The 24,967-nt window shown below is 40.6% G+C and overlaps 1 protein-coding gene and 1 pseudogene across 1 annotated transcript in view; both read left to right on the top strand.

The window, feature by feature from the left end:
* Positions 1 to 24,967, top strand: part of USH2A (usherin) — a 935,662-nt gene that overhangs the window by 810,221 nt on the left and 100,474 nt on the right. The gene's annotated exons all lie outside the window — the stretch shown is intronic.
* On the top strand, positions 1,294 to 23,888 carry LOC102172086 (annotated as a pseudogene).

Below are 24,967 nucleotides of genomic sequence, written 5' to 3'. Positions count from 1 at the left end.
AGTCACGTTCAACTCTGTGACCCCATGGGTGACCCTGTGGACTCTAGCCTGGCAGACTCCTCTGTCCATGGAATTTTCCAGGCAAGAACATTGGAGTGTGTTGCCATTTCCTACTCCGGGGGATTTTCCAGACCCAGGAATCAAACCCAGGTCTCCTGCATGTCCTGTACTGGCAGGCAGATTCTGTACCTACCGAGCCGCCTAAGAAGCCCCTTTGGGAAAACTGAGGTTGTGTTTCTTTTAAGCAGGCCTTACCTTGCAACAAAATGCTGAGCTTGCAAGTTTAAACATTTCCTCTTACCTTACAGTTAATTTCCAGGTAACATCTCAGATATTGGGCTAGACTCTATTTCCTTCCTAAGTTTCCCAAAGCGAGAATATGCTTTTCATCTCCCTGAGGTTTAGTCCTGAGCCGTCTCCTCTCAGGACCATCAATATCTCACACTGGTCACCCTAAGAGTCCTCCTCAGGCCATTTCCACTCTAGACGCAGCTCTGTGTACCTGCCGTGACACTCACAGGACCCTACCCATTCCCTTAGAGCTGAGATCCTATCAGCAAAACATATGGTCTTCTGGACACACACACACACACACACACTTCCCAAAAACACACACACTTCCCAAATCATACAGATGCTGCCAGGTTGGCAGCCACCCACTTCACTTTTGCCATCAGTGTATGAGACATGGGTGGGAAGACTGTTTGCCCTTTAACTCAGGTATGTTGTTTTTTCCTGCTCTTTAGCTGAATTATAAGAAAGCTCTATTTAGACACCAAGATTTTCTCAGAGCCTTGTTAACAAACACTGTTTGATTCCATTTATTATGATATACTTAGGATAGTCAAATTCATAGAGTCAGAAAGTACACTGGTAGATGCCTGGGAAGGGGAGAGGGGATGGGGAGTTAGAGTTTAATGGGGAAAGAGTTTCAGTTTAAGAAGATAAAAATTCAGGAGATGGACAATGTGAGAACTTTCACAATGTGGAAGTACCTAGTGCTGACCTGCATAGTTCCAGATGGTTAAAATAGTATGTTTTCTATTATGTGACTTTTACCCCAAAAAATAAATAAATAAATAAATAATATATGGATATATGGATATGCACACACACATATATATATATGAAAGTAAAAGGAACTATCCCACACTCTAAACAGGCCCAGGCTGTAAATTCAGAATATACACTATTTAGCAGAGACAGCAAGCTGTAAATGGCAGTGAAGGGCAGAAGCTAATTGAACTCCAGGGCTCTTGTCGCCAGTGGAAAGTCGCCAGTACCTGAGACAAGATGGCTGCTCCCGAATCCCCCTTTGTAGCCAAGAGCTCACGTTCTGAGCTCTGCAAGGGCTTCTGGGTGAGGGGGAATCATACACAGATGACCAATTCTTTTATGGTTCACAGCCGATCAAAGTGAAATTCAGCAGCTGTTCAGGACAAGTGACCACTGTAACGGCTGTAATATAACCTACTAAATAGAGAGGGAATTGCATTAGAGCAAGAGGTTAGCCGTGATTATCGGCAGGTGAGTGCTTTATTGAAGTTGAAAGACCATTAACATTGATAGAGTAATTATTTCAACTTGAAAGTAATTACCTTGATGGGTGATAACTTCTCCAGTGTTCCCAGATTTGATTGGGCCAAACAATGGTGAGCTCCTGAAGCCTAGAAAAATATTACAACAATACCGTGATTTTTAAATTACTGAAACCACTGTTGGAATATTTTAATTATGCCGAACAGTGAAAAGATTTTGCCTTATACCAGCCAGTGACCTCTCATGTAGAGAGAGACATTTGCTTTTTAATCCAAATGCAATGACCCACACCCGCCACCTGTGAATACATATGTGATGGGTTTCCAAATGAATCTTTTTTATCTCGATATAATGTTTAAGGTGAAACATCTTGTTAATGCTGGAGCTGGATGTTACTAAGTTCCAATGGCTAGCCTTGGGGATCATAGCTGTGAAATAGGAGGCCCCAAATAAATTTGTATGTATTAAATATTTTGCTAATGAAATTCTCAAAATTGAAAAATATGAATACCATGTATTGTGGATCCCAAATCTCAGATTTTAGTGTGTCCTGTAACCCATTTGTTGAAATAGCTTTCTTGCTTGATGCGATGCAACTCCACTAGAATCATACCATGATCAGGGTATTTACTGTTCATTCACACTAAGCATCAGTAAACAAAGCGAAAGTTGAAAACAAGCTTGTCTGAAAACTAATGCACATGTGAAAACTGTGCATCGTCTGCAATTGTGGACCAATACACACAAAATCGAAAGTGGTTGATCAAGACCGAGAAATATTATGGGACTCCTCCACTCATCAGCTGTTCACCTTAAGTTTCTTTTCAGATTCTGTCATGCACAGAAGCTACGACAGATGCAAAGTCTTTCCTCACTGGGGCCCATGATGTTCTTAGAGCAAGTAAGGAGAGGGATAAGTCACGAAATAATAAGCAATTATTTTTGGTTGTGCATAGGCATTGACTGTACAAACATTTAAAAGAACCTGGGGCCGTCCTAACTCCTTCCTCTGTTTCCAAACCCAGCACTCACCCTCTGGAACCACAAAGCATTGACTGAACACACACAGAATCATGAGTCTCAGTCCTGCTGTCAGAAAAGATGAATGTGGCATCACCCTCAAGTTCCTGGATGATTCCTTAGACCTTTCTATCATCTTGGCAGGATCTGATCAGATTATCAGCCAATGAAGGACTGTCTCTATGGCAGTACTTCCCAGGAGTTTTTTCCTAATGAAAATCTCAGACTCTCCTAAGGGCAAAACAGGTTTCCACCTGTTGTCTGAGAGCCGCCAAGGACTGCTTCACCAAGCAAGCCGTAATTCAGGATGTATGCCATGTGTGTTTCCTCTATCTCCCCTTCTCTGCTCTGAATTTTTCTCCATAGACAAAGATGTTGGGTCTCTCTTTTTGAGGGACTCAGAATGCAGAAATCCCTGCCTGCCAAGCTAAAAGAGATGTGCTAGCTGAAGAGTACAAGGACTGGTTTGAATTTGGTCAGGGACTAAGGGTTTGAGATGAAACCATTGGGAAAGGAACAAGTTGATGGTTTGTATTATAAGTCTCACGATTAAGGCAGCCAAAAAGGGAAGAATTCTGACCCAAGCGATGTCACATCAGAGTTCTCACCACAGTAGGCTCGCTGTGCATCATATACAGCTGGGCTAAAGATTGTACGAAGGAGCCCCTCAGGTACTCTGGATTTAAGATAAGTGAAATAACTCATTTTTAAACATTTTCTATGATACTTAAATTATTAAATGTTCACTCACATTACAAAATCATAGTTTTAATCCATTCCAAAAGGTGTACTGTCTACCTCTGAAAGATAATAGTCATGTCTAGATAGTAAAATTACAGTATTTTTTTAATGCATGTAAATGTTACTTTTTGACAAGACACAAGTAATGAACTTTCTCGTATAAGTTCCTATTGGGTGATTACGATACAGAGCTTTATTTTTGCTCAAGCAATTGCTTGTGTCATGGCTGGATACCTGTGCCCATTAGTGGCTGGTTCTGTGTTTTTTCAGGATGGTTATTGATCTCTTGCTGAGCTGAGATTCAGGTTTTATGCCAGATAGTTTGATTAATGGGTTGGTTTCTATAAGTGGACTGAATGGGGATAGAAAGCAGGGGCAGCCTGCTCTGCCAACCCCAAATCCGTCAAGACGCATAGCTCATTATGAAACAGTTATCAAGGATACATGAAAAATTAATTGGGCTCAGTTTGATTCTGAAAAGAATCGGCTTTCTACTTGGCGGGCCCCCCCACTCTTTCCAGATGTTGTGCACTGGCCCCTGGAGAAACAGCAAGGGGAGATGTATTAATACATTGTATTGATTAGATCAAGACCCCTGACAGTTATTTGTAGAGATACCATCTGGCTGCTGTTCGAATTCCTTCACCAAAAACAGGACGTGACAAGTTATTAATCTCAACTCTCTAAGTATAGACAGTTGCCTTTTCTGCTAAACCGCATTTTACCATTCCGTAGGAGATGGAGGCAGACCTGAAGGGTGCAGAAATTAAGGTTATTACACAAATTGAGCCATATGGTCCAAATATTTCAGCAAGAAAATTGCCAGGCAATAAAAATTGCTCCTGCCTTCCTAATGGTGTAAATTACAGTTTAACCATGCCTCTGATGATGTCCTTCTGCCGCGCTTAACTACTGTTACATGAAGGACATTGTTTTAAAAATATAAAAAACAAGTAAATGCCAGCAGCGTGTTTTACAATCTGTTAGTGTGTCATTAAGAACACTGTCAGAATTACATAAACATAATGGCAGGCAACCCAGCATACAAAAGAACTCGGATGGAAATAGAAAGAGTCTTGAAAACTCTTCTTTGGCTCTGTAATGTCAAGAGCATGGTCCCCTCTGGAGATTTTCCAGAGAGAAAAGCCCTGTCTGGGGATTTACCCTAATTCTCTCCTGTGCCCCAACAGGAGTGTTTTTCCAAACAAGACTCGCGAGACCTCGTGGGCCTCGGTATATATCCTGCCTCAAGTGAGGGGAGAGCTAATGAATGCTAAGTGGAATGATGGAAGTTGACCTTTTTAAGTATTTCTCTTGGTGGGGAGAAGCATCAAAACTCCATCCTCTTCCTAAATGGTGACAAGCAGCATTGAAAGTACAAATTCTGCTCTATTTCCAAAGAAACAGATCCTGTTCTTTGAGTCACAGCATTAAGAGGATGCTTAATCAACATAATTGTACAGTAAACACCATTCATATTTGAGGAAGACTTTGACCCTGTCAATTTTTTTTTTCCATTTATACCAAAGTGCCTGGTGTACCTCGTTATCATTTCACTCCCCTTCCTCCACCACACATGCACTTTCTATCCCTCTTCCCTGCTTCATCTTTCTCTTTAATATTTAATATTATGTAGCAGTATATATTTTCACTCATATATCTCATTTGCTGTCTGTCTCTCCACCCAGAATATAAGCTCCATGAAAGCAGGGATTTTTTCATTTGCTTATTTCCCTTATTCTCATAACCTAGAACAATGTCACTTTTAGACAGACATTTGTGTAGTGAATGAATGGATTGATGAATTGATATACTCTGTAATAAGCATGAGGAAACTTGCATTTCGTCTCTTGTTTCTATTCAGACTGTAATCATATTCTAGAATTTTTAAATTGCTTGGTAATGCTATGTATTTAGGGGAAATTTATATGTTTACAGATAAATCCAATTGAGGTAGAATCACTTAAATCCTTCTGTTTTTTTATTGTATTTATTTATTTTTGGCTGTGCTGGGTCTTCATTGCTGCATGTAGGCTTTCTCTAGTTGTGGCAGGCAGGGGCTACTCTTCATTGTGGTTTGCAGGCTTCTTGTTGTGGTGGCTTCTCATGTTGCAAAGATGGGCTCTAGGGCACGTGGGCTCCAGTAGTCGCAGCACATGGGCTGAGTGTGGCTCATGGGCTTAGCAGCCCCGCAACATGTGGGATCTTCCCATCCCCGGGAGAGAACCCATGTCTTCTGCACTGACAGATGGATTCTTAACCACTGCACCACCAGCAAAGTATAGTATCTTCCAGTTTTAATCAATAAGCAGTTATTGGCTGATAACTTTCTACATAAAACATATTGTGGACACATTACACATGCTATCTCATTTCATCGTAATATCCACTTTGTGGAGTGAGCATTTTTATTTACAATTTATTAGTGAAGAAACAGAAGCTCAGAGACATGCCCATGGTCACGCAAGGTTCAGTTTCAGGTCTCATTAATTCTGAAGTCTGTTCTTTCTACTAACAGTGCTGCCTCTTGAGTTATCAGCCTGTAGGAAATAAGATGTTATTTAGAAACAGCTAAATATTGGGTTGGCAAAAAGGTCTACTTGGGTTTTTCCATAAGATGTTACAGAAAATCTGAACAAACCTTTGGCCAAACCAATAAATGAAAGCCACAAACCATAGCTCCATATGAGTGAGAGATGCCACATAGCTTAATATGATTGTCTAATAGGAATATAGAAAACCATTTATAATAGATTCAAAGAACTAAAGGATCACTTGGTCTGAAAAGTTTAAAGAAGACTTTGGGGAGAGGTCTGTGCCTTAAACAATGAGTAAGATTCAAAGAGAGGAGAAACTGACATTTCCTAACTCAGGCAAAGAAACAGAAGTCTAATTTTATAATAAGCATCTGAAGGCATATCTCTGGTTCAGGAGGCAGAGGGGGGATATTTTTTTAATCTCTCCCCATTTATTGGGCTGATAGTAAAACAGCTTTATTTAAAATATTCCCAACAGATGCCTAGCAAAGCTGTCAAGTGAGGTAGTCAATGTCTTGGGTTCTGGGGGGCCAGGCAAGAATGAGCTACAGACCGTCTCAGCATCTTCCTTGGTGTGCCTTGGGGAGGTTAGGTCTAGGAGCAGAGCCCCATAGAGTAGCCGAAACAGAATAAATAACTCAGTGGATGTTAGTTATTATGATCCGAAATAGATTGACAAGAAAATCAGTATGTGACAGTGTCATTGTGCTTGTGTATTAAGAGGGTTCTTTCTGGGGAAGCTCATTCAGAACTTTCTAAAAGAAAACGAAAAGTTTTCTTTCTTTTTTCTTATTCCCCCTTCCTTCCCTACCAACTCTTTCCCAGAAGCATGTGCCACTTAACAAGTCACATTAATAGAAGAATGGTCTTGTGGCAACTCTTGACCTAAGAGTCGAGGTGACCGTACTGAGAAAGGAAAGGGCAGGCTACTGAGTCTTCTTCTCCAGAACTGACCTGAGATACTAAACTCATTTAAAATTTCACCTGTGGGACTTCCTTGATGGTGCAGTGGTAAGACTCTGCACTGCCAGTGAGAGGGGTACGGGTTCAGCTGCTCGTCAGGGAAATGATAGCCCGCACGCTGCGTGGCATGGCCAAAAGAAGACAAAGAAGAAAAGAATATCCCAGAGAGTCTGGGAATTGTAATTATAAAGTAAAATAATACCTAAAGTTCACAGTGTTCAGGTGATGCCTCACTTAGCTGTGGGCAGTGCTCAGTCCGACTCCAAACCTTATCAGGTAAGACTGTGAGGTCTTCACTGGCTTTGGGGCAATGGCCTGGGGCCACCGCACCAGCCTTCAAAACTGAAGCCTTGACCACAGCCAGAGGGTTGAGGACACAGCCCCAGGTACTACCCTTGAGATGCCACAGAGCCACATACAGAAGGAGGGGAAAGGAATTGCCAGTCACTCTTCTGAGGTCATCTCAGTTTTCTCTGTGCAGGACCTGTGTCGCCATCTTTTCTTATCTTACCCTGTGTCATTCCTGATTTACCAAAAACTTAATGTTTACCTAAGTATTGCTGCGTACATTAAACTGTGACTAATGCTCTTCCTTTGTGACCGACCACATTCTAGAAATACACAATAATGAGCACATTTAGGTTAAGGATGGTAACAGCCTCAAGAGAGCGCACCGATGTGTCCTTTCTGCCCAGAAGTACCTGGTCATGATACCTCACACCTTGGCATCCTTTCCTTAACAGAGTGATAATTATTTACTAGTGGAATATATGCTTATCACATCCAGAAATTAAAGTTGTGAGGGGCATTGTGCATCCAGGTCCCTGTGGCTGGATGGCCCCATCTGTTAGAGATAAATCACTTTAAAAAATTATATTAGCCTCACAGACGGTCAAGAAATGGAGCGGGGGAGGGGCAACAAGGAGGCTTGGTTTTCAGTCCTGTGAAACAGAGTGTGGTCAGTCCACTGTCAGCACATTGCAGCCTTCAGACACCAGCTCCACATTTCCACTCTGAACCCCAGGTGGCCAATTAACAGTATGTGCTATTTATTCATTACAAAATAGGCAGGAGAAATGGGATGGTTAGATTGACGGTAAGAATTCTTAGCAAGGAGTAGATAAAAGATCATAAATGAAGAGACACCTCCCCCGCCCTCACCACCCCCCCAACCAAAAAAAAAAACCTCTGGGAAAGTCCAGAAGAAATCTGGAGGAATCCTCTTAAGTGTATCTGGGGTTTCAACTGGAAGCAAGAAATTTGAATGGAAAGATTCTCTTTGTAAATTTTCTTCCTAAATATGTATTACTCTTTAATTCTCTCATTTCCTTAGAATGTCTTTTCTTCCTAAGGCAAAAAAAAAAAAAAAAAGAAACAGTCTTAAATTCCTCCCATCAGTTATCATTAAGATGTTTTCTTGCTTTTTTCTTTTTTTTTATAATAAGCACTGCCATCCTGCAGCCTCTCTGTTCTTAAAGCCGCAAGTCTGTAAATGAGGGGCCTGTGAGTTTACTTGCTATTGTGAATATTCATTTTTACTACAAATGTGAGTGAACTTAAGCAGGGATTATAATACAATCTATCTATATAATTTAAATTCATTTAAATATATGTATTAAACATATTAATGTATGCATTTTCATTGGGTGGCCAAATAGCATGTGGTTCTATAATAGCTGACATTTATCCCTATAAATGATGCTCTCTTTTTCACTGGAAAACATACATCAAAAGAATAAGCTGGAAGAGAATCAAGGTTTGAGTATTTTCTTTTCACTGATGCGGTACTGATGCGCCATGCAGTGTTACTGGATTGCATGCTTTGGGAATGTATAGAAGCTTATATAGGTTTCCAGAAAAAGAAATCTTAACCTCACCTTCAAAGATCCGAAAAGATATGTTAATGCTCTTTGTTTATTAACTTTTGAATAACTTCGTAATTCTAGTTCAGAAAGATAAACGTTTCCATCTGACAGAGTCTAAAAGAAACGATTCAGTTGGGTACACCTTTGAATGCCAAATATATCACTTTAAAAGTCAGTATTTGTTTCAGCAGTAACTGTTTCTGACTGTGTTAGAATACTGAGTATTTGCAGGTTTGAGCCCTCCAGCTGAGCACTCCAGCGAAAATGGTCTGTCCCCTTTCTTTCCACGAGAACGATGCCCTTTGCTGGATATGTGTGCATGCTATGTACCCCTGTGCATCAAACGTGTAAGCAGTTAACATGCACCTGAGCATCTTGGGGAGGTTTTTGGAAAATCCTTGCCTCCTCTTGTACCAGAACGATTGCAAGTGTGAAAGTGGCCATAGTTCACTGTGGTTTTCTTTTTACTGCTGTATTATTGCACCCTGTTGGGGGATACATCTGAGCATTTCATGTGTCCTACTTTTAAAATGCCCAGATGGTGACTACGTGCTCTGGTTTGAATTGGGCAGGCCTCATCTTTCATTCTCCGTAGTCTGCCCAGTTATCAGAGAGACACGAAACAAGGAAAATTCTTCCATTTTTCAGCTCCTCTTCATCTGTTTTGAGTCACCCCCAGTGAATGATGTACTTGCACAATTGTTGAGATGACAGTCACCATGATAACTGAACATTGCTTCCCTGGGCTGGGTAGTGCCCTGTGTACCCGGAGCTCTCTCCTCCCCTCCCAGCATTTTGCAGTGTAACTGATTACTTGCCATCTTGTAAGTAACACGGGAGTGAGAGACAGTGTAAATATTTTATACCTTGCTGAAACCACTTATATTTGCATTGGTCTTCTTCACACGACTTTAAGCTTAACAGAGAATTTAGATCAAATCATTCAACCTAAGAAATAGTCAAAAGAACTAATGAAATAAATGTAACAGTGTAACTGGTTAAAATAGCCCAAGAGCATAATAGCGGTTTCAGATGATTTTGTGACATGCACCTTTTATAGGACTTTTGTCTCCGACTATATTCTTCAAAGTGCCATCAAGGCAATGACCGTCGGTATCGTTTTTATCAATAACAGTCAGCACTTCCCACTGGGAAATTAGTCAAGAGGATGAGACTTTTTTTTACAAAATCATCTTTAAGCATTTATCTTCCAAAAGGTACTACAAAACTGTCCATTATAAGGCAGGAGCTTAAGTGAGTTACTTGTTCTTTTAGAATTTTATTCATAATAAGCTAGTGACCTGATTTCATTTTATTTAGAGAAGCAAATGATTTTGTTTTATTTTCTTAGTAATAGCTTTTCTAAAGACAGAATGTTAATATAGCCCAGTTGTTATCAAACTTTTAAAAATGTACACTCCTATAAAAATTTCTAGAGTACACATCCCATTATATGTATATTTATTTATTTATAAATTATAAAAATTGTGCGTGCATGCATGCCTAGTTGTTTCAGTCATGTCTAACTTTTTATCACCCTGTGGAATATACCACCTCAGGCTTCTGGGTCCATGGGGTTATCCAGGCTAGTGAACAAATATTATTTATACTGTGAAAGTAGTCATTTTAAAAGGAGTCCTTATTGTTGTTGTTTTGTTGATAAGTCATGTCCAACTTTTTGTGACTCCATGGACTGTATAACCTTCCAGGCTCCTCTGTTCATGGGATTTCCCAGGCAAGACTAACCGAGTGAATTGCCATTTCCTTCTCCAGGGAATCTTCTCAGCCGAGGCATTGAAATTGCATCTCCTGCATTGCAGGTGGATTCTTTACCACTGAGCCAATAGGGAAGCCCTTTAAAAGGACTTGAGCTCAGTTCAGTCACTTAATCATGTCTGACTCTGCAATCCCATGGACCACAGAATGCCAGGTTTCCCTGACCTTCACCAGCTTCTGGAGTTTGCTCAGACTCATGTTCATCAACTCACTGATGCCATCCAACCATCTCATTCTTTGTGTCCCCTTCTCCTCCTACCTTCAATCTTTCCCAGCATCAGAGTCTTTTTAAATGAGTCATCTCTTCACATCAGGTGACCAAAGTATTGAAGTTTTGTTTCAGCATCAGTCCATCCAATGAATATTTATGACTGATTTCCTTTAGGATTGAATGGTTTGATCTCTTTGCAGTCCAAAGGACTCTCAAGAGTCTTCTCCAACACCACAGTTCAAAAGCATCAATTCTTTGGCACTCAGCTTTCTTTATAGTCCAACTCTCACATCCATACATGACTACTGGAAAAACCATAGCTTTGGCTCAACAGATTTTTGTTGGCAAAGTAATGCCTCTGCTTTTTAATATGCTGTCTAGGTTGGTCATAGCTTTTCTTCCAATATTCTTTTAATAATATTATGGCTGCAGTCACCATCTGCAGTGATTTTGGAGCCCAAAGAAATAGTCTGTCACTGTTTCCATTGTTTCCCCATCTATTTGCTGTGAAGTGATGGGACCGGATGCCATGATCTTCCATCTTTTGAATGTTGAGTTTTAAGCCAGCTTTTTTACTTTCCTCTTTCACTTTGGTTCTTTTTTGCTTTCTGCCATAAGGGTGGTGTCATCGGTGCATCTGAGGTTATTAATATTTCTCTTGGCAATCTTGATTCCAGCTTGTGCTTCATCCAGCCCAGCATTTTGCATGATGTACTCTGCATATAAGTTAAAAAGCAGGGTGACAACATACAGTCTTGATGTTCCAGTCTGTTGTTCCATGTTCAGTTCTAACTGTTGCTTCTTGACCTGCATACAGAGTTCTCAGGGGGCAGGTCAGGTGGTCTGGTCCATCTCTTGAAGAATTTTCCACAGTTTATTGTGATCCACATAGTCAAAGGCTTTGGTGTAGTCAATAAAGCAAAATTAGATGTTTTTCTGGAATTCTCTTGCTTTTTTGATGATCCAACAGATGTAGGCAATTAGATTTCTGGTTACTCTGCCTTTTCTAAATCCATCTTGAACATCTGGAAGTTCATGGTTCATGTTGAAGCCTGGCTTGGAGAATTTTGAGCATTACTTTGCTAGCATGCATGTGAGATGAGTGCAATTGTGCACTAGTTTGAACATTCTTTGGCATTACCTTTCTTTGGGATTGGAATGAAAACTGACCTTTTCCAGTCCTGTAGCCACTGCTGAATTGTCCACATTTGCTGGCATGTTGAATAGACATAGACAAAATCATCAGTAGAATATTTTCTTAATCAAGAGCTAATACTATCATTAGTTAGTACATCAAGAAAACAATAGATTGGAAGAGTCAAGAAGATTAGAGATACCAAGGGAACTTTTCAAGAAAGTGTGAAAGTTGCTCAGTCATGTCCAACTGTTTGTGACCCCATGGACTATAATGTCCATGGAATTCTCCAAACCAGAATACTGGAGTGGGTAGCTTTTCCCTTCTCCAGAGGATCATCTCAACCCAGGAATAGAACCCAGGTCTCCTTCATAGCAGCAGATTCTTTACCAGTTGAGCCACAAGGGAAGACCAAGAATACAAGAGTGGGTAGCCTGTCCCTTCTCCAGTGGATCTTCCTGACCCAGGAATTGAACTGGGGTCTCCTACCTTGCAGGTGGATTCTTTACCAACTGAGCTATCAGGGAAGCCCATTTCAAGGAAAGATAGCCACAATGAAGGACACAAACAGTTAGGTCCTAACAGAAGCAGAAGAGATTAAGAAAGGTGGTCAGAACACACAGATGAACTGTATGGAAAAAGTCTTAATGACCTAGATAGCCATGGTAGTATGATCACTCACCTAGAGCCAGACATCCTGGACTATGAAGTCAAGTGGGCCTTAGGAAACATCACAACGAACAAAGCTAGTGGAGGTGATGGAATTCCAGTTGAACTATTTCAAATCCTAAAAGATGATGCTATTTAAGTGCTATACTTAATATGCCAGCAAGTTTGGAAAACTCAGCAGTGGCCACAGAACTGGAAAAGATAAATTTTCATTCCAATCCCAAAGAAAGGCAATGCCAAAGAATATTCAGACTGCTGCACAATTGTGCTTATTTCACATGCTAGCAAGGTAATGCTCAAAATCCTTCGAGCTAGGCTTCAACAGTAAGTGAACCAAGAACTTCCAGATGTACAAGCTGGATTTAGAAAAAGCAGAGGGACCAAAGACCAAATTGACAACATCCTCTGGATCATAGGAAAAGCAAGAAGTTTCCAGAAAAAACACCTACTTCTGCTTCATTGACTATGCTAAAGCCTTTGACTGTGTGGATCACAGCAAACTGGAAAATTCTGAAGAGATTGGAATACCAGACCACCTTACCTGTCTCCTGAGAAACTTGTATGCAGGTCAAGAAGCAACAGTTAAAACTGGACATGAAACAACAGACTGGTTCATATTTGGGAGAGGAGTACATCAGGCTGTATATTGTCACCCTGCTTATTTAACTTAAATGCAGAATATCTCGTGTGAAATGCTGGGCTGGATGATTCACAAGCTGGAATCAAGATTACTGGGAGAAGTATCAACAACTTCAGATATGCAGATAACACCCACACTAATGGCAGAAAGTGAAGAGCCGCTGAAGAGCCACTTGATGAGGGTGAAGGAGGAGAGTGAAAGAACCTACTTAAACATAAATGTTCAAAAAAGTAAAAGCATGGCATATGGCCTCCTTACCTCATGGCAAATAGAAGGAGGAAAAATGGAAACAGGGACAGACTTTTATTTCCTTGGACTCCAAAATCAATGTGGATGGTGACTACATCCATGAAATTAAAAGATGCTTGCTCCTTGGAAGAAAAGCTATGACAAACCAAGAAGCATATTAAAAAGCAGAGACATCACTTTGCCAACCAAGGTCCACATGGCTATGGTTTTTCCAGTAGTCACATACAGGTGTGAGAGTTGGACCGTAAAGAAGGCTGAGCATGGATGTATTGATGCTTTTGAACTGTGGTGGTGGAAAAGACTCTTGAGAGTCCTTTGGACAGGGAGGATATCAAACCAGTCAATCCTAAGGGAAATCATCCCTGAATATTCATTGAAGGATTCGTGCTGAAGCTGAAGCTCCAATACTTTGGCCAACTGATGTGAAGAGCTGACTCCATTGGAAAGAAACTGATGGGAAAGATTGAGGGCAGGGGATGACAGAGGATGAGACAGTTGAATGGCATCATCAATTTGATGGACATGAATTTAAGCAAACTCCGGGAGATAGTGAAGGACAGGGAAGCCTGGTGTGCCGCCATTCATGGGGCTGGAAAGAGTGAAACACAGCTGAGCGACTGAACAACATCAACAAGACACAGAATTTTTAGGTGCAATTTTAGATGCTGGATATCAAAGCATTTTCCATGTGGTCTCCTTGACAATATGAATTTTTTTTTTTGTCAATTTCTGGTCAAAGATGCTTGAACTGTCAGTGTTTATATCTTATACTATGATTGATGAAAAAGCTTGTCTCATAAGTAAGAAATATCAAACTGGTCTCTTTTTTGTTCTTTATTTAGTTATGAATTTAGGTATTCTGTCTTAACCATGGTTTTCCATTTTTCAGGAACCTTGAAAGTTACCCATGTTTCCAAAGTAGCATAGTTAAAAGCAGACAATATAATTTTTGAACCACTTAGCATGGAGTCATAAACCACATCATGATGTACTGAAAGCTAATAAATGAGGTAAATATTTCCAGCTCCTCCACCCTGCAAAACTCTTATTCTTCCCTTTTCAGGGACTAATCCAGGGCTTCACTCATTCATTCATTCACTTATCCAATTAGTATGCCACCAGGATATGCAGCAGTAAATACAACAAAAAGAATACAAAAATTCTTTCCTTTTTAGGCTTTTATTCTAGTGAGGAAAGATAGTAAACAGGATAAATAAGCAAGTTAAAATATATGTGTATATTAACATGTGTGTGAATGTATGTGTATATATGAATGATAAGGGCAATGGAGAAAAATAGACCATAGATGAGGGATCAGTGATTCTGTGTTCGCCTTTCAGGAGAGTATTATGTTGGCCAAGCATGGGACTAGGGAGAGTGTTGGCTTGGTGGGACAGGGAGAGTGAAACTTAATGTAAGGAGGCCAGGGAAAGCTTAAAAGAAGGTGACACTGGAGCAGGGCTTTGAAGGTGAAAACCATACAGTTAACTGAGAGAAAAAAAAATAGTTCAGGAGGAGGGATATACAATCAGATTCTGGGTTTCAGGAGTCTGGGTTTGGCCCCTGCCTGTTCCTTTAATTCCCAAGACCCATTAGTATGTGCATTGACCTTCAGCCTAGGATTCTGAAAGGTCAGATTCAACCACTGACATCCCTGTGATGCCCCTTTGACAGGTAAATGCTTCATAGCTTGGAGACTTAAGGCTCAGCCACCAGATGAGTTGTGTAATGTAGACATTTTCCCAGTTTACAGATCTGCTCTTTGTAACATTCACGTACTGGTAATGAAGGCTACCTTGAATGCCAGTTCATCATCCGGGTGTCTAACTTCCTTCATTTCTTCCCATATCATCTTCCAAAATATCCCCACATTCCAGCTAAACCAGAATAAAATGCATTCATTGCAAAATAAAAGTCTCTTATTTCTATATCCAGCTTCAAGCCCAGGAACTCTTACTAATTTCCCAAATCTTTCTCCAGGTTTTTTCCTAATCCCATTTATATAATCTATAGCCCCAAAATTAAATATAAGTGTAACCACCTGAAAACATCAGGTGTACAATATTGGGTGAAAAGAGAATGAATATTTATATACACAACACACAGTACAATCTATAGACTTTATTTCTATAATAGGTCATGAGGCCAGTTGTTGTATTTATGACTTCCCTTTTCTTATCTCCCTAACAAATTAGGATTATTTGGCTGATGAGCGCAACCAACCTCATTCCTGAACAATCTGAGTTCTTGGTGGTCTTGCCTCCATAAACTTGCAGTGATCTTACATTAGCCTGGCAGAAGGTAATCCAAGTAACAGGCAGCAATTTTCTACCTTCAATTCAATGAAGCTGTTATAGAATCATTCTTCTTCTAAATTAGCAGATTCCAGAGTCTTAGTTATAGTAAATAAAGCTTTTACAAATTGATCTTTCATCTCATTATGTTTGCAAGGAAGCCTCTCCTTGTACCTTTCTACCCCTAGTCTTCTGGGATTTCTGCATCAGATGTGATGGACAAATAGCTAACTGCAAATGCTCTTCTGACTCTTAAGATTCTAGAAATTTAAAATTTGTTTTAATTTGCTGAAATCTTACATTGGATGATACAATGACTACTCTTCTATCACATATACCTAAACATTTCCTGTCTGTTGCTATTTAAAGCTCTTTCCTTGCTGTGGAGTTTTTTCTCACTGCTTAAGTGCATAATAACTTCTTTAGTGCTAGTTTCCATGTGTTTTTGAAGTGCTTTCTTGAATGTGAGTTTTGCATTCTTCATGAGTTGCAGTACCTGAAATCTAAGATTTGAATACTTTCTACTTCTTTTCCAGTCCCTTTAGTGCTGAGCACTATGTTAGAAAAAGTAGATGCTCAATCGGTATTTGACCACAGATTTGACTCTCAGGCCATAAACCTATCACAGCATTTTTCTTTGGTGAGATCTTTAAACACAGCATAAAATCAAATTTATAAATAAATCAAGTGTACTTCAATTATAAAAAACATGTGCCCTTTGAAATCAAATCATTTCCTTAGCTGCTTCTGATAGCAAGAACCTGAGCACTTTTACTGAACCCCATGAACAGTATGAAAAGGCAGAAAGATATGACACTGAAAGATGAGCCCCCCAGGTCGGTAGGTGTCCAATATACTACTGGGGAAGAGTGGAGAAAGAGCTGCAGAAAGAATGAAGAGCCTGAGCCAAAGCGGAAACAACACCCAGTTGTGGTCGTGTCCAGTGGTGAAAGTAAAGCCCAATGCTATAAAGAACAATATTAGAAACCTGGAATGTTAGGTCCATAAATCAAGGTAAATTGGGTGTGGTCAGACAGGAGATGGCTAGAGTGAACACTGACATTTTAGGAATCAGTGAGCTAAAATGGCCAGGAATGGGTGAATTTAACTCAGATGACCATTATATCTACTGCTGTGGGCAAGAATTCCTTAGAAGAAATGATGTAGCCCTCATAGTCAACAAAAGAGTCCTAAATGCAGTATTTGGGTGCAATCTCAAAAATGACAGAATGATCTCAGTTCGTTTCCAAGGCAAACCATTCAACATCACAGTAATCCAAGTCTATGACCCAACCACTAAAGCCAAAGAAGATGAAGAACAATTCTGTGAAGACCTACAAGAACTCCTAGAACTAACACTAAATATGTGTGTGTGTGTGTATATATAGATATACTTTTCTTCATAGAGGACTGGAATGCAAAACTAAGAAGTCAAGAGATACCTGGCATGAAGGCAAGTTTGGCCTTGGAGTAGAAAATGAAGCAGGGAAAAGACTAACAGTGTTTTGCCAAGAGAATGCACTGGTCATAGCAAACACCGTCTTCCAACAACACAAGAGAAGACTACACATGGACATCACCAGATGGTCAACACCAAAATCAGATTGATTATATTCTTTGTAGCCGAAGATGGAGAAGCTCTATACAGTTAGCAAAAACAAGACCTGGATCAGACTATGGTTCAGATCTTGAGCTCATTATTGCAAAATTCAGGCTCACTCAAATTGAAGAATGTAGGGAAAACCACTAGGCCATTCAGGTATGACCTAAATCAAATCCCTTATGATTATAAAGTAGAGGTGATGAATAGATTCAAAGATTAAATCTGGTATACAGAGTTCCTGAAGGACTATGGACAAAGGTTCCTAACATTGTACAGGAGGTGGTAACAAAGGCTATCCTCAAGAAAAAAGAAATGCAACAAGGCAAAATGGTTGTCTGAGGAGGCCTTACAAATAGCTGAGGGGAAACAAAAAAAGGCAAGACCAAGAAGAAAGGGAAAGACATACCCAACTGAATGCAGAGTTCCAAAGAACAGCAAGGAAAGATAAGAAAGCCTTCTTAAGTGAACAATGCAAGAAATAGAAGAAAACAATAGAATGCAAAAGACGAGAGTTCTCTTTAAGAAAGCTGGAGCTACCAAGGCAACACTTCATGCAAAGATCGGCACAAAAAAGGTCAGAAATGGCAAGGACCTAACAGAAGCAGAAGAGATTAAGTAGAAGTGGCAAGAATACACAGACGAACTATACAAAAAAGGTCTTAATGACCCAGGTAACCACGATGGTGTGATCACTCAACTAGAGGCAGACATCCTGGATTGTGAAGTCAAGTGGGCCTTAGGAAGAATCACTATGAACAAAGCTAGTGGGGGTGATAGAATTCCAATTGAGCTATTTCAGATTCTAAAAGATGATGCTGTTAAAGTACTGCACTCAATATGCCAGGAAATTTGGAAAACTCAGCAGTGGCTACAAGACTAGAAAAGGTCAGTTTTCATTCCATTCCCAAAAGAAGGCAATGCCAAAAATGTTCAAATTACTGTACAATTACACTCATGTCACATGCTAGCAAGATTACGCTCAAAATCTTTCAAGCTAGGCTTCAGCAGTACGTGAACCAAGAACTTCCAGATGTACCAGCTGGATTTAGAAAAGGCAGAGAAACCAGAGGTAAAATTGCCAACACTGATTGGATTATAGAAAAAGCAAGGGAATTAAAAAAAAATCTACTTCTGCTTCATTACACTAAAGCCTTTGTGTGGGTCACAACAAACTTGGAAAATTCTTAGAGAAATGGAAACACCACACTACCTTACCTGCCCCTTGAAAAACCTGTATGTAGGACAAGAAGCAACAATTAGAACTGGACATGGAAAAAAACACTGGTTCAAAATTGGGAAAGGAGTACATCAAGGCTATATATTGTCACCCTGTTTATTTAACTTATATGCAAAAGTATATTATGTGAAATGCTGGACTGGATGACTCATAAACTGGAATCAAGACTATCAGGAGAAATAAATATGAACAACCTCAGATATGCAGCTGATATCACTTTAATGGCAGAAAGTGAAAAGGAACTAAAGAACCTCTTGTTGAAGGTGAAAGAAGAGAGTGAAAAAGCTGACTTAAAACTCAGCATTCAAAAAATGAAGATCATGGCAACCGGTCCCATCACTTCATGGCGAATAAATGGGGAAAAACTGGAAACTGTGTCATATTTCATTTTATTGAGCTCCCAAATCACTCCAAATGGTAAGCCACAAAATTAAAAGATGCTGTTCCTTGGAAGAAAAGCTATTACAAACCTAGGCAGTGTATTAAAAAGCAGAATCATCACTTTGCTGAAAAAGGTCCATGTAGTCAAGGCTTTGATCTTTCCAGTCGCTGGACCATAAAGAAGGCTGAGCACCTAAAGAATTGATGTTTTTGAACTGTGGTGCTGGATAAGACTCTTGAGAGTCCCTTAGACAGCAAGGAAGTCAAGCAAGTCAATCCTAAAGGAAATCAACTATCAAACCTGAATATTCATTGGAAGGACTGATGCTGAAGATGAAGCTGCAATACTTTGGCCACCTGATTTTGAAGAGACAGCTCACTGGAAAAGACCCTGATGCTGGGAAAGTCAGAGAAGGCAATGGCACCCAACTCCAGTACTCTCGCCTGGAAAATCCCATGGACAGAGGAGCCTGGTAGGCTGTGGCCCATGGGGTTGCTAAGAGTCAGACACGACTGAGCGACTTCACTTTCACTTTTCACTTTCTTGCACTGGAGAAGGAAATGGCAACCCACTCCAGTGTTCTTGCCTGGAGAATCCCAGGGATGGGGGGCCTGGTGGGCTGCCGTCTATGGGGTCGCACAGAGTCAGACACAACTGAAGTGACTTAGCAGCAGCAGCAGCTGGGAAAGCTTGAGGGCAAGAGGAGAAGGGAGTGACAGAGGATGAGATGGTTGGATGACATCACTGACTCAGGGGACACCAAAGAAGTTCTGAGCAAGCTCCAGGAGATAGTGAAGGACAGGGAAGCCTGGTGCACTGCTGCTTATAGGGTCACGAAGAGTTGGACATGACTTAGTGACTGAACAACGACTATGTACCAGGCTCTTTCAGAAGGTCATCCAGTTTAATCCTTACAAAAGTCCATGAGAGATATATTAACTGTTAGAAACCAAGACTCATAAAAAGTAGGTAATCTGCCAAATGCCCCCTCTAGTATGAGTGACAGAGCTGTCTTCTAAGTTAACTGCTTTTGTTTTTATTAAAGGACCTCGGCTCTCAAAGCTTACCTCATTCCCCAGACATTAGTCACAGGGCTTCTCAGAGAATTTCCTCTTGCATTAAAAAGATCATTTTTTGGTTTTTTGCTAAACAGGGCAAGCAAAATGATAGATTGCAGAATAATTCTAATAATGCATTTAAGATGCCAAACTCATACCATAAAGTCTATCCTCAGTGAGAAACATTTTTTCCCTGTTTTGTCCAAGGGTCTAAAAACAGTCTTTGACTTGCCTCACTGAAAATAAGAAGCACAACTTCTAGCTCTCAGAACAAATATAAGTTGTTTTTATTTTTAATTAAGTATGCTTAGCTTAAGTACGTTTTCTCTTAAGGTATAATGACTAAACTGTGATCATTTCTTTTTGTTTATTCATTTAAGGTGCAAATAAAAGCAGATAATCAATAGATCATAATCTAAAACTAGAGGATTTACAAGTTAATAAGCTTGAGTCAATAGATATTCCATAGTGAAGGCTTCAATGCTGAACCTGACATAATTTGCTTTGCACTAAGCTAGTTGACTTAATGCTTTAATTTAATGCCAATATTAACTGAAAAATCCAAAGAAAAGGGGAAATTTTAAATCCTATTATACTAAAATGTTTTCAAAGCAACAACACAATCATGTCACAGCCGCTTAAGCATGCCACCAGCATCTGCCTAAACTGTCTGCATGCTGCCCATGCGCTAAGTAGCTTTAGTCGTGTCTCAGTCTTTGCAGTCCTATGGACCGCAGCCCGCCAGACTTCTCTGTCCATGGGGTTCTCCAGGCTAGAATATTGGAATGGGTTGCCATGCCCTTCTCCAGGGGATCTTCCCGATCCTGGGATCAAACCCTCGTCTCTTATGTCTCCTGCATCAGCAGGCAGGTTCTTCACCACTAGTGCCACCTGGGAAGCCCAGACTGCCTGGGCTCTGGTCGTTAATAACAGTTAACCCCTTGGGAGCCTGGCACATGTGAATTTTGGAAGATGACCTACCCTTGCAGTGTCTTTTCTTAGCCTCAAGCGTTATCATTGTTCAGTCTGATAACATCGGCTTTTCCTGACTTGCATGCAGACCATTGGAGTTGTGTTTATTTTGAAAGCTGTGTTATTTTTAATCTTTCGATTCCCCTTGATTCCTCTTGAGATTCCTCTGATTCCTCATAAAACAGAGCAGTTAACAGGTCAAAGAGCAGAGGAAGTCTTTCTGGGTCCCTGGAAGGAAGAAGTGAGACCCTTTCTTTATAGAGAAGTAGGGTAGATTAGCTTCCTCCTTCTGAAAGCTGGTGGGACTAATGGGGGTATATTCAGGGTTATGAGCCTGGACTCTATAGTCAGAATGCTTCCCCTCAAATCCTGGTTCTGCCTCCTATAATTATATCAGTTCAGTTCAGTCGCTCAGTCATGTCCAACTCTTTGCGACCCCGTGGACTGCAGCACGCCACCCTCCCTATCCATCACCAACTCCTGGAGCTTGCTTAAACTCATGTCCATTGAGTCAGTGATGCCATCCAACCATCTCATCCTCTGTCATCCCCTTCTCCTCCCACCTTCAGTCAGGGTCTTTTCAAATGAGTCAGTTCTTTCCATCAGGTGGCCAAAGTATGGGAGCTTCAACTTCAGCATCAGTCCTTCTAATGAATATTCAGGACTGATTTTATTTAGGATGGACTGGTTGGACTCTCAAGAGTCTTCTCCAACACCACACTTCAAAAGCATCAATTCTTCAGCACTCAGCTTCCTTTATCGTCCAGGTCTCACATCCATACATGACTACTGGAGAAACTATAGCTTTGACAAGATGAACCTTTGTTGGCAAAGTAATGTCTGCTTTTTAACATGCTGTCTATGTTGGTCATAACTTTTCTTCCAAGGAGTAAGTATGTTTTAATTTCATGGCTGCAGTCACCATCTGCAATGATTTTGGAGCCCCCCAAAAAAAGTCTGCCACTGTTTCCCCATCTATTTGCCATGAAGTGATAGGACCAGATGCCATGATCTTAGTTCTCTGAATGTTGAGCTTTAAGCCAACTTTTTCACGCTCCTATTTTACTTTCATCAAGAGGCTCTTTGGTTCTTCTTCACTTTTTGCCATAAACAATCATAATTATATGACCATGGACTATTTGCTTCAACTTTACCTCCCTTTCCTTATCTGAAAATGAGGATAATAGCAGTGCTATCTCATGAGATTGCTTTAAGGATTAATATACATAAAGCACTTGAAAAGTGCCTACCCTATAGCATGTACTCACTGTCTTAACCCTTTGAGAAACTATTTATGAAAAGTACATAGAATATATGCTACAAATAACTTTGAAAGCAGCAGCAGCAGCACTGAACGTAGTAGTCAGATATGTCTTTCTGCACTGCTTTGTACGCACAACAGAAGTCCTAATGTAGTCCATTTATTACCACCCTCACAACCTCATTTGTGAGTTCCCAGTCTGGTTTTCATTTTGTGCCATTGCTGGTTGCACTATAGCCAAAGTGGCACTGTGTTTGGATTGCCCTTTAAGTAGGCCAGCTAAAGCTTTCTGGTCCCATCATTGTCACCAAAAACAAATCAGTTTGCTTTTCTAAAATAAATGGACTATAAGTTATGCACTGGTTTTTACTATAGGGTGAAAGTGAAAATCACTCAGTCATGTCTGACTCTTTGCAACCCCATGGACGGTACAGTCCATGGAATTCTCCAGGCAAGAATACTGGAGTGGGTGGCCTTTCCCTTCTCCAGGGGATCTTCCCAAGCCAGGGATTGAACCCAGGTCTCCCTTATTGCAGGCAGCACTCTTCTATTCAGGAAGGATACTTGGAAAACAGAGAACAGAAAGCTCATTGATTTTTATGATGAACATTTTTCCACATTTCTCCATCTCTCTCTGAAACCACATGCATCTAAGTCTTACCATCAATGTAAGTGGCAGTTATTACCTACTTGTCATTTCATGGGTCTGGATGAACTTGATCAATGCTATTCACACTCCTGTCACTTCAGTTGAGTTACCTACACTGCCAGTACTACACACGTATAGTTTAACTGCCACTTAAAATATCTTCAGAAAGATTATACTATGGGCCCTCTGCTGGCCAACTGGTGTGACCATAAAGGTCTACATCCCATCCTTTTCGTATGAGGAGAGTGACCTGGAGTGGGGATACACAGTTTTTAAGATAGAAGTGCTAATGAATGGGAAAAAAAAAAAAATTTTGTTGAAAAAGGGTATAGCGAATTTCATGCCCTGCACAAAAAGCTTCAGCTCAGTTCAGTTCAGTTCAGGCGCTCAGTCATGTCTGACTCTTTGCGAGCCCATGAATCGCAGCATACCAGGCCTCCCTGTTCATCACCAACTCCCAGAGTTCACTCAGACTCATGTCCATCGAGTCAGTGATGCCATCCAGCCATCTCATCCTCTGTCATCCCCTTCTCCTCCTGCCCCCAATCCCTCCCAGCATCAGAGTCTTTTCCAATGAGTCAACTCTTCGCATGAGGTGGCCAAAGTACTGGAGTTTCAGCTTCAGCATCATTCCCTCCAAAGAAATCCCAGGGCTGATCTCCTTCAGAATGGACTGGTTGGATCTCCTTGCAGTCCAAAGGACTCTAAAGAGTCTTCTCCAATACCACAAGAAATGTATTAAAACCCCAGAAATTCCTTCTAAACATGTTTGGAACTGGGTCCCAAATGTTGGAACAGCGATGACAAGGTTTGAAACCTATTTACAGGCTGTCATTCTGGAAAATGAAGAACTTCTCAAACTATTTCCTGATTTCCTAAATGTTCAACACTTGCCCTCTCTACCAAAGACAGAGGATTGTGGATCTTTTGATAAGACAGAGTCTGAAGAGTAAAGCAAACTGTCCCACCAGCCGGTGCTGCTGTTCTCAGGGATCCATATGTCTTGCTTGTAGCCAGCGATTTTCCAAATGTGGTTACTGAAGGAGTTCTCCATGGGATATTTTACCCTCATCTACAACCCAGCTAGAAATCCTCCATGGCTAAAAGAAGCTGAAGCAGGATTTGAAGTCATAGTCAAGGAAATTGATACCTACCAAAATAACCTAAGTGAAGTGAGTGAAGTCGCTCAGTCAGGTCCGCCTCTTTGCGACCACTTGGTCTATAGCCTACCAGGCTTCTCCATCCATGGGATTCTCCAGGCAAGAATACTGGAGTGGGTTACCATTTCCTTCTCCAGGGCATCTTCCCAACCCAGGGATCGAACCCGGGTCTCCCGCATTGTAGGCAGATGCTTTAACCTCACGGCTGGCTCTCTCTTGCTAGTGGTAAAATTCATAGTCCCAGCTTAATTCAGAGCAGGGACATTTCCATTGGAATGGTGCTTTTAAAATAGAAACCAAATCAGGTGGATGCTGAGGTTAAGGCCAAATGTTTAAGAAGTAGAATGTAGCTGCCAATTTAGAAATCCCAAAAAAGAAAACTAAAGAAAATCTTTGGGACCTCCAAGTGTAGCAGAACAGTTACTCTCCACTTCAATCACACCATTTGCTAATTGAAAATCTTACCCTGAATCGTTGTGAGACTGATCAGCATTGGTAGATTTTTTTTGTTCAGATTCTATGACACACTGATCTTTTCATCATGAGATTTTTCTCAGCCAGTGAGAGATAATATTCTGAAATGCTGGCACCAGGAGAGCATTACAGAAACACACTGCTAAATGTGAGGAAGCAACTAAACTGGAAATGAAATTATACTGACCGTACTAGGGCATTTAAAAAAATCTCGGCATTTTAATTTGCATTACAGTGGAGTTGCATCATATGCAAAGGTTCACTTCTAATGTCAGCACATAAGGTAGACTGGGGTATCAAGATTGACCTTGAAAGCCCTTTAGAATGGTGCCATATCAGAAATCTCCATCCACGACAGCCAGTTTTTCCTCCAGTGTTGGAAGAGATAACTGTATCTTCGGTTGAAGACCAATTAAAGTTGTTGGTGTTTGTTTAGGGACTATTTTATAGAAGAAATATGTACTTTTAAATGCTAGAATTATATTTAACCTTGCAAGATGCTTGCCCTATAAAAGGGAAATGTGAACTGACA

Source organism: Capra hircus, chromosome 16 (assembly GCF_001704415.2).
Source record: "Capra hircus breed San Clemente chromosome 16, ASM170441v1, whole genome shotgun sequence".
Taxonomy (NCBI): Eukaryota; Metazoa; Chordata; class Mammalia; order Artiodactyla; family Bovidae; genus Capra; species Capra hircus.
The sequence above is the reverse complement of the archived record's forward strand: the minus strand, read 5'-3'. Positions and strand labels throughout refer to the sequence as shown.